This window comes from Sphaeramia orbicularis, chromosome 16 (assembly GCF_902148855.1).
Source record: "Sphaeramia orbicularis chromosome 16, fSphaOr1.1, whole genome shotgun sequence".
Taxonomy (NCBI): Eukaryota; Metazoa; Chordata; class Actinopteri; order Kurtiformes; family Apogonidae; genus Sphaeramia; species Sphaeramia orbicularis.
In genome coordinates, this window is record NC_043972.1 from 36,266,739 (window position 1) to 36,281,445 (window position 14,707).

Sequence of the window (14,707 nt, forward strand, 5' to 3'; positions counted from 1 at the left end):
TCCTGAGACGTCACGGCCAAGCACACTGGCACGCAAACACGCTGATGTCTCTGCGTGGAAGTTGTAGTTCCCAGGGCCTCTGAGTTGTAGTTCTCAGGGGTGAGCATTTGAGTTTGGAAATATTTATGAATTGTCACCAAACATTGTGACAAGCTCAGATGGGTCTCTTAGGCCTTAAAAAGTGAGGACATTTTTTAAGGCAGTCTTGTCTGTGGTCATAAAAAGGATGATTAGAATATTAGTAAGTGGTAGAAAATGTTCTACTGTTATTGCCTCCAGGAGGTTGTGATCACTCACTTCAATCTGTCTGTCAACAGGATTATATAAAAACTACCACAACAATTCTCATGAACTCGGTGAAAGGGTAATGCATGAACCAAGGATGACCTCCATAAATTTTGGATCAGACCCATGAAAAGGAGGCTGAATGTTTTCACTTTCTTTAACACTGGAGACAGAGTGTTTTATTTAAACTAACCAGCACAAATTCACAAATTATAACTAATGCTGCTTTAAGTGATGGGCTGTTATGACATGGGAAATAGTGATTTTAAAATGCTTCACATTCAACTGGTATATTATGAAACATAGCTATAGCACTGACAACACAGATGCCATGGGAGCCACACTGGAGTTAGATCGCCAAGAACTGAAGGTCAATATATTGTTCCTTTAATTGAAAAGCATCAGAGCTAGTTTTAAAGCCTTATGGACTTAGAACGGTTCTCACAAAACACCATAGCTTCATATCTGTGCTCTAATCCCTTTGTCTATACTCTATGCTACTGTCCAACAATTTAAATTGATGAGAAATTAAACTTTTTTTTCTTTGTTCAATGACATCAAAGTGCACAGCAGTGGAGCTACACCTCTGCCAATATGGACTTAAAGTCTACTTTTTTTATTATATAGAGGGTCATCAAGCAGAAAAGGTATGAAATGTAAAAGCATAATGTAAAAAATTAGGCTGCTAGGAATATCCACACTTTCTTCATACATATTATGAGCAGTTATCAAGGAAATGTGGTTGTTGTCAAGTTGCAACATCTTGCATTACCCCTCCCCCCCCAAAAAAAAAAAAAAAATTCTAAATACTACTCATGAACTCTGGTTAATTTTCCACTTTGAAGGTTCTGAACACCACCAGTGGGGTGGCATCTGTACGGGCTAAAGGTCTAAGGTGAAGGCACCATAACATGTCTGTTACCATGGTAACAGCGAAGCAATCAAAAAGAGATACAGTGGTATAAGATTTTCATAGTATGATGAAAATTATTATTATCAATTACATCATCCATCCATCATCCATGAATTATAATGATCCTTTAAAAAAGGGAAACAGAATATTTTGGGTCGAACAAATGATGAAATTGTTGTTTAAGCTAAATACAAATGTAAATATGTAGAGTCTGACAGGTAATTATGGACAGCATGAGATGTCTAGGTGAGTTTCTCTGTCCAATTTATTTTAGCATTGTGGATATGCAAACATACACAGTAGGATAACCTTCAAAATTCAGTTTTTCATCTGAACTGGTCTACTGCTATAACTATACTATTTACAGTAGTGGCACACACTGATAAAAGGAGGTCATAATGTGTGTTTGTAGTTTAATAATACTGTAGAATGAGGAGCTGTTTGACTGGTGGGTCTCAGTGCTCTCCACATGTCCTTCCAGTTCTGCTGAGTGTTTAGTGAATGGGGACTTGTGGCCCATGTACCACAAGTTCTCACTTCCCTGGTCATTGTTGGGCGTCTGTCACTCACCCCTTTATTTTATCACCTCGTCTCCCTCTGCGTTATGCACACCCGTCCCTTCCTCTCTCCCCATTTTGCCTCTGGCGTTACAACCCTGTCAGTCGAGGTGTCAGAGGCACTGGTGTCTGCCTGGCTGTCATCCCTGGAGGTGAACACTCTCAGTTTTCATGTTCACAAGTCTCTAGCACAAATCTTATCAGAAAAGAGTACGGTGAAGGGAAAATAATCTGAGATATATCGAGGAGGAAGGATGGAGGGACAGAGCCTGAGGGGGAGGTGGGTTGTCCTCTATCAGGCCTGGTTGAATCTTAGCATTGATCTTATGAATAATAGAGCTTCAGTGGCCATGTGACGATATTAGATGTGACAACCAATGACAACCTGAATCTACAAGTCCTCATGCACAAAAGCACATAGTGGAGCGTAATCTTGTAAATCTGTGACTAATCCAGTCCACAACATGAAACTATTTTAAACGAAAGTATCCAAAAAGGTCGCTGTTATTTTCCTGAAACATAAAGTTGAATCAAGTTGTTTCTGTCTGGCTACAAATCACTGACTCACAGTGTAGTCATTAATATGAAACAACCTCATAAAAGAATCACAAGCTGCCTGCTAAACAGACAAGCTCCTCTGTTTCCTTGTTTTTGCAGCTTTTTAATAATACATAGAGAAACAGTTAAACTCCAAAGCTCATAGCGAATACACACGTATGCTCCCACTGTCATGTTTACTCGTGTTTACCGTCTGTCTCCTCTCATCAGTCAGTCAGCGTGATAAGACTCGGTGAGAAAATTCTGCAAGTTTGCATTTTTCTCTCCCAGCAGATTGTGTCTTTGGGTTTGTTTTACCTGTTCTTCTTTTCATCTATTTATTCATGTGAGCAACTGGTGAACATGTTGTGTATGCAGAAGCCCGGAACAGGGAGGAAAGAAAAGTACACACACTTTGCTCAACAAGAAGAACAAGTACTTCATTTGAATACACTGTAGCAAATTTTTGTAATTTCTACTATTGAAATTACAGTAGCTTCTTGTTCTAACAATTTACAAGGTGTAACTGTATATTGCAATGCATTATGGGTAAAAAAAAATATTTATGGTAACTTCAATTGCATTTGTTCACAGTATCACATTGTAAAATTAGAGGACGGTTGTGTTTTCACTTGGTCCTGACTGTAAATGATATACATTACAATTATACACTCTTATTATTAGAAGGCACAAAAGAGGACATGAAGGCAGACAAGGGGGAATGAACAAGACATCTATCCCCTCAATAAAGTGGAAGACATTATTAGCCCACAAAATTTAAATGTGATTCAAGTAGTAACTTCATGCAATATAATTTTACCATGTAGATGTCTATTTTAACTCGGCGTGTAATGTAGACATGTCAAAACAAGCATTTTAGTAAGAATAATGTTTCTTTATTTGCATAAGTGACTGTATTTCACATTATTTTATTTATCTTAGTCGTGTTTCATATGGAATATGGGTGTAGGACTCAGAATGCACCATTTTTGCAAATGTTATCTAGCAAAAAACTGGTTAAGTTAAGCTAACGCTAGCTGCGTGCGTTAGCCACATTCAGAAATGCCCCCGATAGTCCATGGTTATAATAATGATAATAGTAATGGATTAGATTTCTATAGCACTTTTTCGAGGCACCCAAAGCACTTTACATTATCGATCCATTATTCATTCACTCTCACATTCACACTGTGATGGTGGTAAACTACATTTGTAGTCACAGCTGCCACATTAGCGCCGTTAGCACGGCTACAGTCGAACTGGAGCTAAAAAAACTTAAAAAAAATTAAAATACAATTAATGGTTGTTTTTAATATGAAATATCAATACATTGCTGTAATTTATATACAGCAAAAGCCTTTAAAAAGTATCCAGTAATATACTGTAATTATTTTTACAGTAATTAGCAAGTAATTTTACAGCACTTTATTGGCAATTCTTTGCCTGGTAGTCACTGTAAATTCTACAGGAAATTTGTTACAGTGTAGATTTTATGGACATTTCAAACTTTATTACAGAAGCGTTATGAAGACGTGAACAGATGACATGCAGCTAATGGCTCAAGCTGGAATCATGGGCTGTAAGACCTTAGCCATTACAGTACAAATTCTACCAAATGAACCAGCTGAGTGCCCCGGAAATAAAGAAGAAAGACTAAGGTAAAAGTAGATGCACTGATTCAACTTATTTGCTCTAGTAAAAATGAAAAAACACTGATCAGGCTGAAAAAAAATCTAAAATAGAAACAGCTGATCCTAAACTTCCTGTCCTACTAAAATATTATGTAGAATATAGACAATTAGTAAAAAAAATATCTCATACAGGACCTTTCATAGATAAAAATCATAGTGCTTTGTAAAATAAAATTTCATAATGATAGTGCGACACATAATGAACAGAGAAACAGGAAAACAAATCCCAAAAACCCTCATTCTCTAAAAGCTTGTCTAGCTAGGGTTCTCAGCTGCCTTTTAAGAGTCCACTGAATCAGCACCGGGTAGATTCAGGGACAGTCTGTAGTCTAGACACCACCGCGGGATAGAACCACCTGCAGTCTGTAGCCATGAGACCTGAGGTTCTGGGTGGAAGAGTGAAAGGTCTGCCATATATTAAGGATTATTCTCCATGGTCGAGTCTCTCTTTCTTACCTTGTTACATAATTTTTTCTGTCTTTTTTATCCAGACCATTTAGTCTTGGTATTGTGAAGGCTTTCAGGAATGCAAAAAAAAAAATCACTACTTCACCTCAAATGCATTAAAACTGAAGCAATAAGTCTGTTTTGAAAATGTAAGATGTAGCAGAAATATTTGTATTGAAGGTTGTGTGTGTGATATTTTGTGAAATCTAGTGGCAAAGTTTACTTCAGATCAGATTCTTTTGTGATAGTAGTTGTTTGGTCAAATCTGTAGTTGGTTTATTGGTGTCCTTTGTCACACCATGAAGAAACACATACAGTAGGTATGGACACAGTGATGATCTGCAAGATTTTACATGTTTAGTATCAAAAATCAAAGATGAAGAAAGATGGTTCTACAAATAGTCTCTGATAGTACCTGGTGGTCCCTGTTCTCACCTTATTGAAACACCATTGTTTTTAGGCTTTCGGTTGAGTGGACATTAACTCTAGTCCACACATAATAGGTGATGTAATGCACCTTGAAACTGGACGCCATGCCACCTGTCATAAAAACACTGAAGAAGAGGAGGAAATCTGTTCTCAGCATTAGAAAGACATGACAGTGCATCATGGAGGTATAAACCATTCCTGTGAACTTTTTTTTAATTTCATTTTGAATATCAAAAAAAAAAAAAAAAGAAAACAAAAATAGGGGAAAAAAACTTTAAGAAAGGATGAAGTACAACTTATCTACTCCTACCCCCTTACCCTGTCTTTTTCCACTGATCACAAAATCCCATTGTCGGTTCCTCAAAGTACCTTAACAAATCTTACACATGTCAAAATAAATTCTAAACAATCCTGCACAAATCACAAAATATATTATACATATCAAAAATAAACTTTGTCCATTTCATAACTTCATTTTAAAGAGTGTTTGACATATCAAAATAAACTTGAATGAATGCATGAACTCACTCACTTATTCACTAATAACAATATAATTCTGAATATCAGGCACTATTTCTCCTTTTATATTATCCAAAATCAGTGTACATCTTCACACTGGAGCTTTCAGATATATGGAATGAAAGAAAATGGTTTTCTTAAAAATATAGTAAATACAACGTAGCGAATCCTACAACTGAGTAACAACATTTTTGTAGTTTGTTACCAAAAACCGCTGAATAGAAGGAGAAGAAGTGGAGCCAATAAGGTAAAGGTAAAAAAAAAGGACAGGTGAAAGCATTACAGAAGAAGTACCTCGTAGTTGTTTTTAGCGGAGCTGTCCCCAGTGAACACACACACCTTACCTGGAGGCTACCAGAGAATTATGACTGCAGGACTGGCCTGTAATTATGTTATTATCCTCTCTGTTGCCTACAGCTTTGACACACACAAACTCACACACGCACGCGCACACACACACACACACACACACACACACACACACACACACACACACACACACACACACATCTGCAGTCAAATGCACATAAGCCCCTCAAACACTTTTCCTGATTTACACTATTTGGGAAATCCCTTGCTCAGACCTGCAGCAGGTATGCAGCTTAGAGAAAGACAGGTTAGAAATTAGCCCAGGAAGATAGCACACTGTTTTCTAATATGAGTGTTGGATAATAATAAGAATACAAATAATAAAATGTAAGTTTGTACATTTCAGAGGCAGAGAGGGGTGATTATGTAACAGTTCAGGAGGATGTAATTGTAAGTCAGGGCAGTGTGTCAAGACTGCGGCTGCTGCCTGCTGGGTCACAGCAAGACACTGGGTGAGAGGTTAGATGAGCACTGACATGGGCTGTGAGGAATTTATGAATGAAAGTGATTTAATAAGGAGTTACATAAATATTCCCCAAATCATGAGGATTTATCATGCCTGCAGGAAAGTATGAGAGAAAATATGTAAGCAATTGTTTCAGCTTTGCATTTCCGCTTTGGGGTTTGTCATTAAAGACGATGTTATGCACGGAGTATGATGCCAATCCTCCAAATGCCCTCGTTCATGAATGCGTCTGCTTATTGACATGTTGGGATTACATAATACACTTTCACCTGCCTGAGTCACACTGCTCCTCAGATACACACATGTCCTGACAGACCGGTTAGCAAGGAATGAACATACACTACATGCAAATCAGGTAGCCATGACATGCAAATCCAGTGGTTTAAGGAAGGCTTTTGGTTTTATGAGAAAGTTGGAAAATTTACATATGTCATAACATTTACTTAGTTTAGATAACACTATTTGGTAAATACACAGTTGAGTTACAGTATATAAATTAACTGCAGTCCCTTCAGGCAAGTGTTTAATTTTATCACAAACATAGTGTTAGATAATATGTAGTCAAAATAATAAAAAATTTGTTCAAGAAGATGGTGGAACAGCAAGTGATTTATTAGATTATGTGAAGTGATGTGAAGTTGATATCTGATCAGCACACATGTGACCAAAGGCCTCCCTCAGTACAGCCCCCAGTGCCTTTGAGGACCACAACACTGCATCTCATCCTACGAAAGAACACCATGTTCATCTGTAAGTCACCACAGTAGTCTACAAGCCTATTGAGTGGTTGCACAAAGTGAAAATGATTCTGACAGTCAGTGTGCAATGAAACAATTCCATTTTAGGACCATTAGGTTTGTGTGGTATCAAGATAATAGTGACCATACATATTCAGTTCTAAATATCTGTATCAATAGCCTATATGTATAACTGTAATCTACAGGGACTATGTAAACAACATATAAAACATTTTTTTACAGCATTACAGAAGCTACATAGGATCATCTGGGCAAAAAAAAGATAAAAAGACAGCCCAACTGTGAAGAAGAACTCTGGGATGCTCTGAAGGAAGCACCAGATTATATAAGACAACTTCCAGATGTATTAGAGGTCACACAAAATACTGACCTTTACCTGTAGGAGGCTTTAAGTCTACCACACCCCTGAAAAAACATAGACAGTAAAGGTAGCCTAAGACTTTTACACAGTAATGTAAAATGAAATAGTCAAACACTGAAAAGATAACAGCATGCATTAATCACAAATTGGAGAAATTTGCTTCACACTGGGAAAACTGGGTCAACTATGTCACACTCTATAAGCCTGATTTTGTTTTCACAAATCAGTGATTGTGTTGTATGAAAAAGATCGCTCCCTACTTGTATATAGTTTTTCCTCTTTTATTTGGGTATCTGACAATTACAAAAATATTATTCTGGCATTTAGAGCAGACAACAGATGTATGACATACACATATGATGTACTGAATGCAAATGTCTGATACTGAATATCAATAAATAATAATAATAATAATAATAATAATAATAATAATAATAATAATAATAATACAAAAAGAAATAGTCAAACACTAACAGGGACAGTACTTTTACAGACTTGGAGTGCACTGTGCAGATACTTTCAATGTATGTATTTGATGACACATCTTTGTTGACTATGCTCGTAGTGTATCAGTTCTTTATTTAAATATAGACTAATTAATGCAGTACTAATCCAAATTTCAGAATCCATTCATCTACCAAACTCTAATCTGCTGCTATTATTACAGTTACTAAACCTTGAAGAAAGACTGTTTAGTTCTGCTCCTAATGTGGGCTTAGATGTACAAAAATTTATGGCAAAAGCAAATAAGCACAGCTTTGTTTTAAGCTCTAATGCCAAAAGAATGTAATTAATACTGAAACTATTTGCAGTGAATTATGTGATAACATAAACCAAGAGCGTAGCCAGGATGCCTTTCAAACTCCATCAGTATATTTTTATTAGGAACAAATTAGAGCAGAGCCAGGAGATTCCCAGATTCACTGTACGCCTCCCCCTCCTCTGCCTCACCTCTTCCCTCTGCCGCTGCCCTGGAGCGCTGCACAAGGAGTGGAAAATACAGTCACCTAAAATACACTGCACATAAACAACACACTTACAAACACACACTCATAGAGGCCAAGTGTCTTTAATATTAGAAAGCACAAGGCTGACACCTGAGACACTCTGCACAGCGTGGTGGTGTCACCCTCCTCACACCCTTCTGTCCTAAATTAGTCCAGCCTTGGTCAGTGTGTCCCTGAGGGTCCAGTCTGATCCGCTCTGTTACAGGCTTGCAGGGGACGGGTCTGGGGGCTCGGAGGGGAGGAGACAGGCTGGGGGACACATGCTTATGACATCACAGCCCAGTTGGCCATGCATGCCTGTAGCAGTCACATGGGGCATCACCAGGTCTGACGTGGCCATGAAGGCTGAAGAGGGGGCGGGGGGGCACACATGTGGCGAGGTTACAGAGATGAGCATGGCCTCCATCACGGGGGTCTCCTTATCATAACACCACACATGCCTGTCTCTTCACAACCTCACGTCCACACACTCAGGTCACACATTATGTTGTACATTTTGAGTCTCAGATATATTATTTTCATCGTACTGGTTTGAAGGAAAATTCTGTCCTTTTTCCATTCACATTTCCTCTCCCACTCCTCTTCAGCTCTTCGTCTTAGGCTGAGCCCCCTCGTTGTTCCATTCTTTTGAAACATCTACACACACTATATCTACAAGGATTTCTTTTGGTGCTCTGTCATCACTAACTCCACTGTTTCCATCTTCCTGTAGTTATTCATAGCTCCATTTCTTCATCTTTTTCTTTCTTCCTCTCTTCAAATACTCTTTCAACTTTCATATTCTTGCTTTTCTGTTGTTTCCTCATCTGTTTCTGCTGTATTTGTCTTTTTGACTTTTGTCTACTTGGCTCATTTGTCTTTTTTTAGCCCTTCTTTCCATTCTTACACTTGGAAATGATGATATCTGATAAACTTTTTTGTCACTAATTTGTGATTTTATGCAACTTTTCACTCAGGGCTGTATGATATGACAATATATATAATGTAATGATGATGAAGGAAATGTCTATTATCTGATTTCATGCTTTTCATTAGCACGAATGTCACTCAAGCTGGGCAATATACCCAAGATATTAATCTAAATTTTTTTCAATGTATAGATGATTCATGATTTGAATCAGTTGTTTTCTGGCTTCTTGAACTGAAGACAAACCATGATTCAAAATGACTCTTTCTTTATTAAACCACAATTCCATATGTGAGTGGAGAAACACATTCACAGTGAATATATTACAGGAAGCAAACATGTTTCATTTTGATTCATTTTTGTTGCGCAAGAAACATCCAGAAGAATGATCTGGATTTTGGAATTTTGGCATTTTTCATGATTTTCAGATATTACAACTTTGATTACCCATAAAGAAAACAACCACTGGCGACCAAAAGCACCTACTGATCTAAAATGTTTAATAACTTCTGACTTACTAAACTTCTCAATATTTTTGAAATAATTCAGGTAAAATGCAGTTTGTCGTCTTTTCATGATCATCATATAAGACCCATTTGGACATTCAGAAGCTCCATAATTACTGTGAAAACACAGTCATCTTCTACAACATTGATTCACCAAGTAAAAACCATTGAGTTTGATCAATGACAGTGGATGGAGACACTTGTTTTTATGTTCAGTTAATGATATTTCTGCTTAAAAAGTCACTTTTTCTTCAGTTTTCTCTGTTTCCAATATAGTACCCCTCAATTTTAATCTGAGCTTTTATGAACATCTACATGATCACTCAATTAAAACATAGGAAAGTACATGATTTACACTGAAAAAACACAACATAAAGAGGGTAATATTACAATAAACAGTGATAAATCACTTAAGAAAAGTTAAATAGAGAGAAAAATCAATTTTGGAACAGACATGAGAGTAGCACTGAGTCTTTATGGGTTAATTTAATTGATCCTTAATCCACAAAGAAACATGTGACATGGTGAACATGACACAGGCCAGACTGAAATTATTGAGAATTATTTTTCATAGAAGTCACAAATAACAGAGCAAAGTAACCGAATGTGATTAAGAACAATGTGGTTATTATCAACCATTCCTTGATTTAATATAATTAACTATTACTATATTGTGATGCTGTATATACAGTACTGTGAGAGAGACATAACATTACATATACTATGATAGAAGATTTGGGTTATATCCCCCACTCCTATGTTCCCTATGGTCACTTATTTGCAACAGACATGTGCCTAAACATCGTGTTCATGGTGCATGGTCGAACTGTACCAGGGGTCACTTTGAATGGGTGTAAACTGTTTATGTGAGAGTGGCTTCAGCATTGACAAACTTCATAAGGGATCTTTAACCCATCAAGACCCAGTGGTACCTTTGTGGCACTTCCCAAATGTATTTTTCTCGCTATTTTAACTTTTCTTAAGCGATTTATCACCATTTATTCTAATATTATCCTCTGTATTTTGCTGTTTTGCTGTTTCCCGAAAATCAGGTATTTTACTATATTTAATTTACCAATCATGTAGATGATCATAAAAAGATCAAATTAAAGTTGAGGGTTATTATACAAAAAACATAGAAAACACAAGAAAAAGTGACTTTTTTAGCAAAATATATCATTAAGTGAACATAAACCAAGTGTGTCCACCCACTGTCATTGATCCAACTCCATGAGTTTTACTGGTGAATCAATGTTGTAGAAGATGACAGTGTTTCCACGTTCACTATGGAGCCCCTGAATGTCCAAATGGGTCATATTTGATGACCATGAACAGATGACAAACTGTATTTTAAAAGTTATTTACATGTATTGATAGGATTATTGGATCAACAGGTATCACTTTAGATCAGTAGATGGTTTTGGTCGTCGGTGACTGTTTGGGTCCTTGTGGGTTAAAAATGAATAATCTGTAGTTTAATTATTACTGTTAAAATGAACACATTTTATTTGTACCAATGAAAAATATGTAACACAACTAAGTAGAGATATCAACAAAGGTCATGACTTAATTTTCCTGTCACAGTTTTGACTCTATCTGATGAGTCAGTCTCACACACTTCATCTTTCATGCATAAAGCATGACGTAAGTGAGTGTCAAATAGAGGATTAAAGAGTGATGGGGCACTGATAGAGGGGCACTGATAGATGCAGACTCAGCCTTGGCGGCGGCTTCATTGCACTTATTTCTGTCAAAGTGTGATCGGAGTCCAGGGAGCTCCGGGAACGTCCAGCTGGCACATGCACACGCATATGCACACACATTCACAGACTCTGTATCCGTCCCACTCCCCTGTGACCCTCCTGACCCACATACAGCACATATGACTGTGACCATGTGGCCTGGATGGCAAAAGACGGAGTCAGATTATTTTACAGTGAACAAGCTCTCACCTCTCAGCCGACCAGACTGTGCTACTGATCACGAGACATTAACGGACACCAATTGGCAGTAATGGGACTGACAAATCCCTGCTTGAACCCTGGTCTTATGAAAAAAAAACATCAACACACTCACACACCATGAAAACATGAAATTTGATAGACATTACCTTCAGGGATAACGGTAAACTGTAATTAGTTAAATGGAGTTAGAACTCTTTAAGTGTATTTTACTTCAAGTAATGCAGTTTAATGATATACCACAGCACTGAACAAACAAGAGCTACATGCAAATCTAAATGAATCTCAATCACTGTCAAGTCCAGCTAAGGCTAAAGTAGAAGGTGAAAAATAACAAACAAACAAAAAAAACATTTTCCACATTTAACCCATAAAGACCCAGTGCTAGTTTTATGTCAGTTCCCAAATGAATTTTTCTGTTTTTAACTTTTGTCACCATTTATTGTAATATTTACCTATGTATTTTGTTTTGTTTTTTAGTGAAAATAAGTTTTTTCCCTATATTTAATTCACTGATCATCTAAATATTCATTAAAGTTTAGATCAAAGTTTAGGGCTATCATATCAGAAACAGAGAAAACTGAAGAAAAACTGACTTTTTCATATCATTAATTGAACATAAATCAAGTGTCTCCATCCACTGTCATTGATCCACCTCCATGGGTTTTACTAGTGAATCAATGTTGTAGAAGATGACAGTGTTTCCACGTTCACTGCGGAGCCTCTGAACATCCAAATGGGTCATATCTAATGACCATGAAAAGATGACAAACTGTATTTTACACCAGTTATTTACATGCATTGATAGGATTAATGGATCAAAAGGTATTAAACATTTTACATGACTAGATAGTTTTGGTTACCAGTGGATGTTGGGGTCTTTATGGGTTAAGCGACCGGTTCAGCTTCAAGTCCAAGGCTGGTGACGGTTTCATAATGCAATGTAAGCTTTCTGTGCTCAAAAACGTGGACGCTGCATCAAACCTGCAAAAGCAGCTTTCAAATTTAGCTCATATCTGATGACAAGTAGCTTTGGTCGATCGGAAATCATTAATATTTTGCGTTTGTGTATTCTGACGATCTAGGAAAAATTAAGTTAAGTTAATATCAGAAACATTATCATTCATTCAGTTAATGTTATGTGTCTTAGATCTCTGACCTGATAGAGGTTTTGCTGTGTAGAATTATAAATGACTTTGTCTTATTAGTATTATGGAGTTCTTGCTTTTCACATGTCAGAGGTGAGTACTACACAGTAGATCTGCTGATTTCATTCATTCACGTTTGAAGCTGTCTTGTTAACAAACAAAGTAGTTGATATTTGTGCATCATGCTTTTGTATTTTCTTGACAATACAGTACTTTTTTCACCTTTTATAGACGTTGAATACTTCTTTACCACAGCCTTTACTTCTACACACGCACATCCGTGGCCTGGGGTCAGTCACTTGATGGGCCGGTGTCTAGTAATCGTATTATTTCAGATTTCAGGGTGGAGATCCTGGGTCCTCAGGTTTTGGGTTTTTGGATTCACTCAATGAACTTGGATTGATTCCAACCGTCTGTCCCTTCCACGCTTTACCGACCATGCGATCTGGTAAAAAACACACACATGCACACCATACATGTGCGCTAGACTGCATGCTTACCTGGGGAAGGAATATCCTGCATCCTCTCTGGAAGGAAAGTTTCAAATTTCAAGCCCTGTGCTGCACCTGATATCCTGATGGCTGCGCTTGCCTGAAGGGTTAAACATATCTGGGCACAAACATGTGAGATGGACGGCTGAGAGAGTGACATAGTTAACGGAGAGAACCTGACTTAGTTTCTTTTTCTCCCGTGCAAAACCACATAACAGCAATCACCATGTAAAATAGAAAATACATGTGACCTATTTGCAGCTCTCCTTAAGTGTGTGCACATGCTCATCAGTCTCTGTGGAGGGGACCATCCCTTGTTAAAGCGTGTGGTTTGTTTCACAGGATATGTATGGGTTTCTGGTGAAAATGAGAGGAAGCCCTGTCAAGAAACCTTGTTGTCTTTTTCTCACATCTTTCTTCCTCTTTCTTTCTTTCTTTCTTTCTTTCTTTTCATGAGACCTATTTATCTCACATGCACATGTTCAGGATGATATATGGAGAGAGACAAAAACTTTTTTAACAGTACACATGGTGATGAAATCATTGTTGATGAACTGTGAAGTAAATACTTTGACAGACACCTTTATCAAAATATCTACAGAGGGAATGAATCACACTGTCATAAATTCCACTGTATGACACAGATAGGCTTCCTAAGAACTGCTCAAAGGCGGGATAGTTGGCCTGAAATCAAAATATTCCTTGGTTGTTGCCTCAGTAAATACGTAATAGTCCCTGAGTGCTCTTGTAACCTTATTTACTAAAATTGTGCTACTCGGTGAATCCAGGATGTCACCTAGTGTAAGTTGTTTTTTTTTTTTTTTCACAGTGCTCTTTTCCCTGCAGCATCTGACCAAAACACAAGAACTGAGGACTCTGGACCACATCCCCTCCTCCTTGATGAGGCGTTGAGTTGACTTACATAGACGGTGTCAGGAGGAGTTTGGAACTACAGGTTGCAGCCGTATGGAGGGTCACAGTGCTCTAGAAGCTGCCTGCACTGGCTTAACTCCTACACACTGAGGGAAACCTTCGCCACGGCTCCTTCATATTTAATTGTTATGTTGAATTATTCTGTCTTGCTGCCGTGTTGTGCCACCGTGTATTGGGCCGTGGAGCTTATGAGTGTGTTTTGGTGTGTGTGTTTGTGTGTAGGACGGGAACGAGAGGGACAGTGATGTGGCAGTAGTGCATGGGTTTGCCACGAACACTGGAAGCCTGTGGGAAAGCAGAGCCATAGCAACGGAATGAATTAATGAACAGGACCCTGATTCTGCGTTTAACACAATGAACACACACATACATACTTACATACATATACACACACTCACTCATATGCAAGCGCAAGCCCTGCC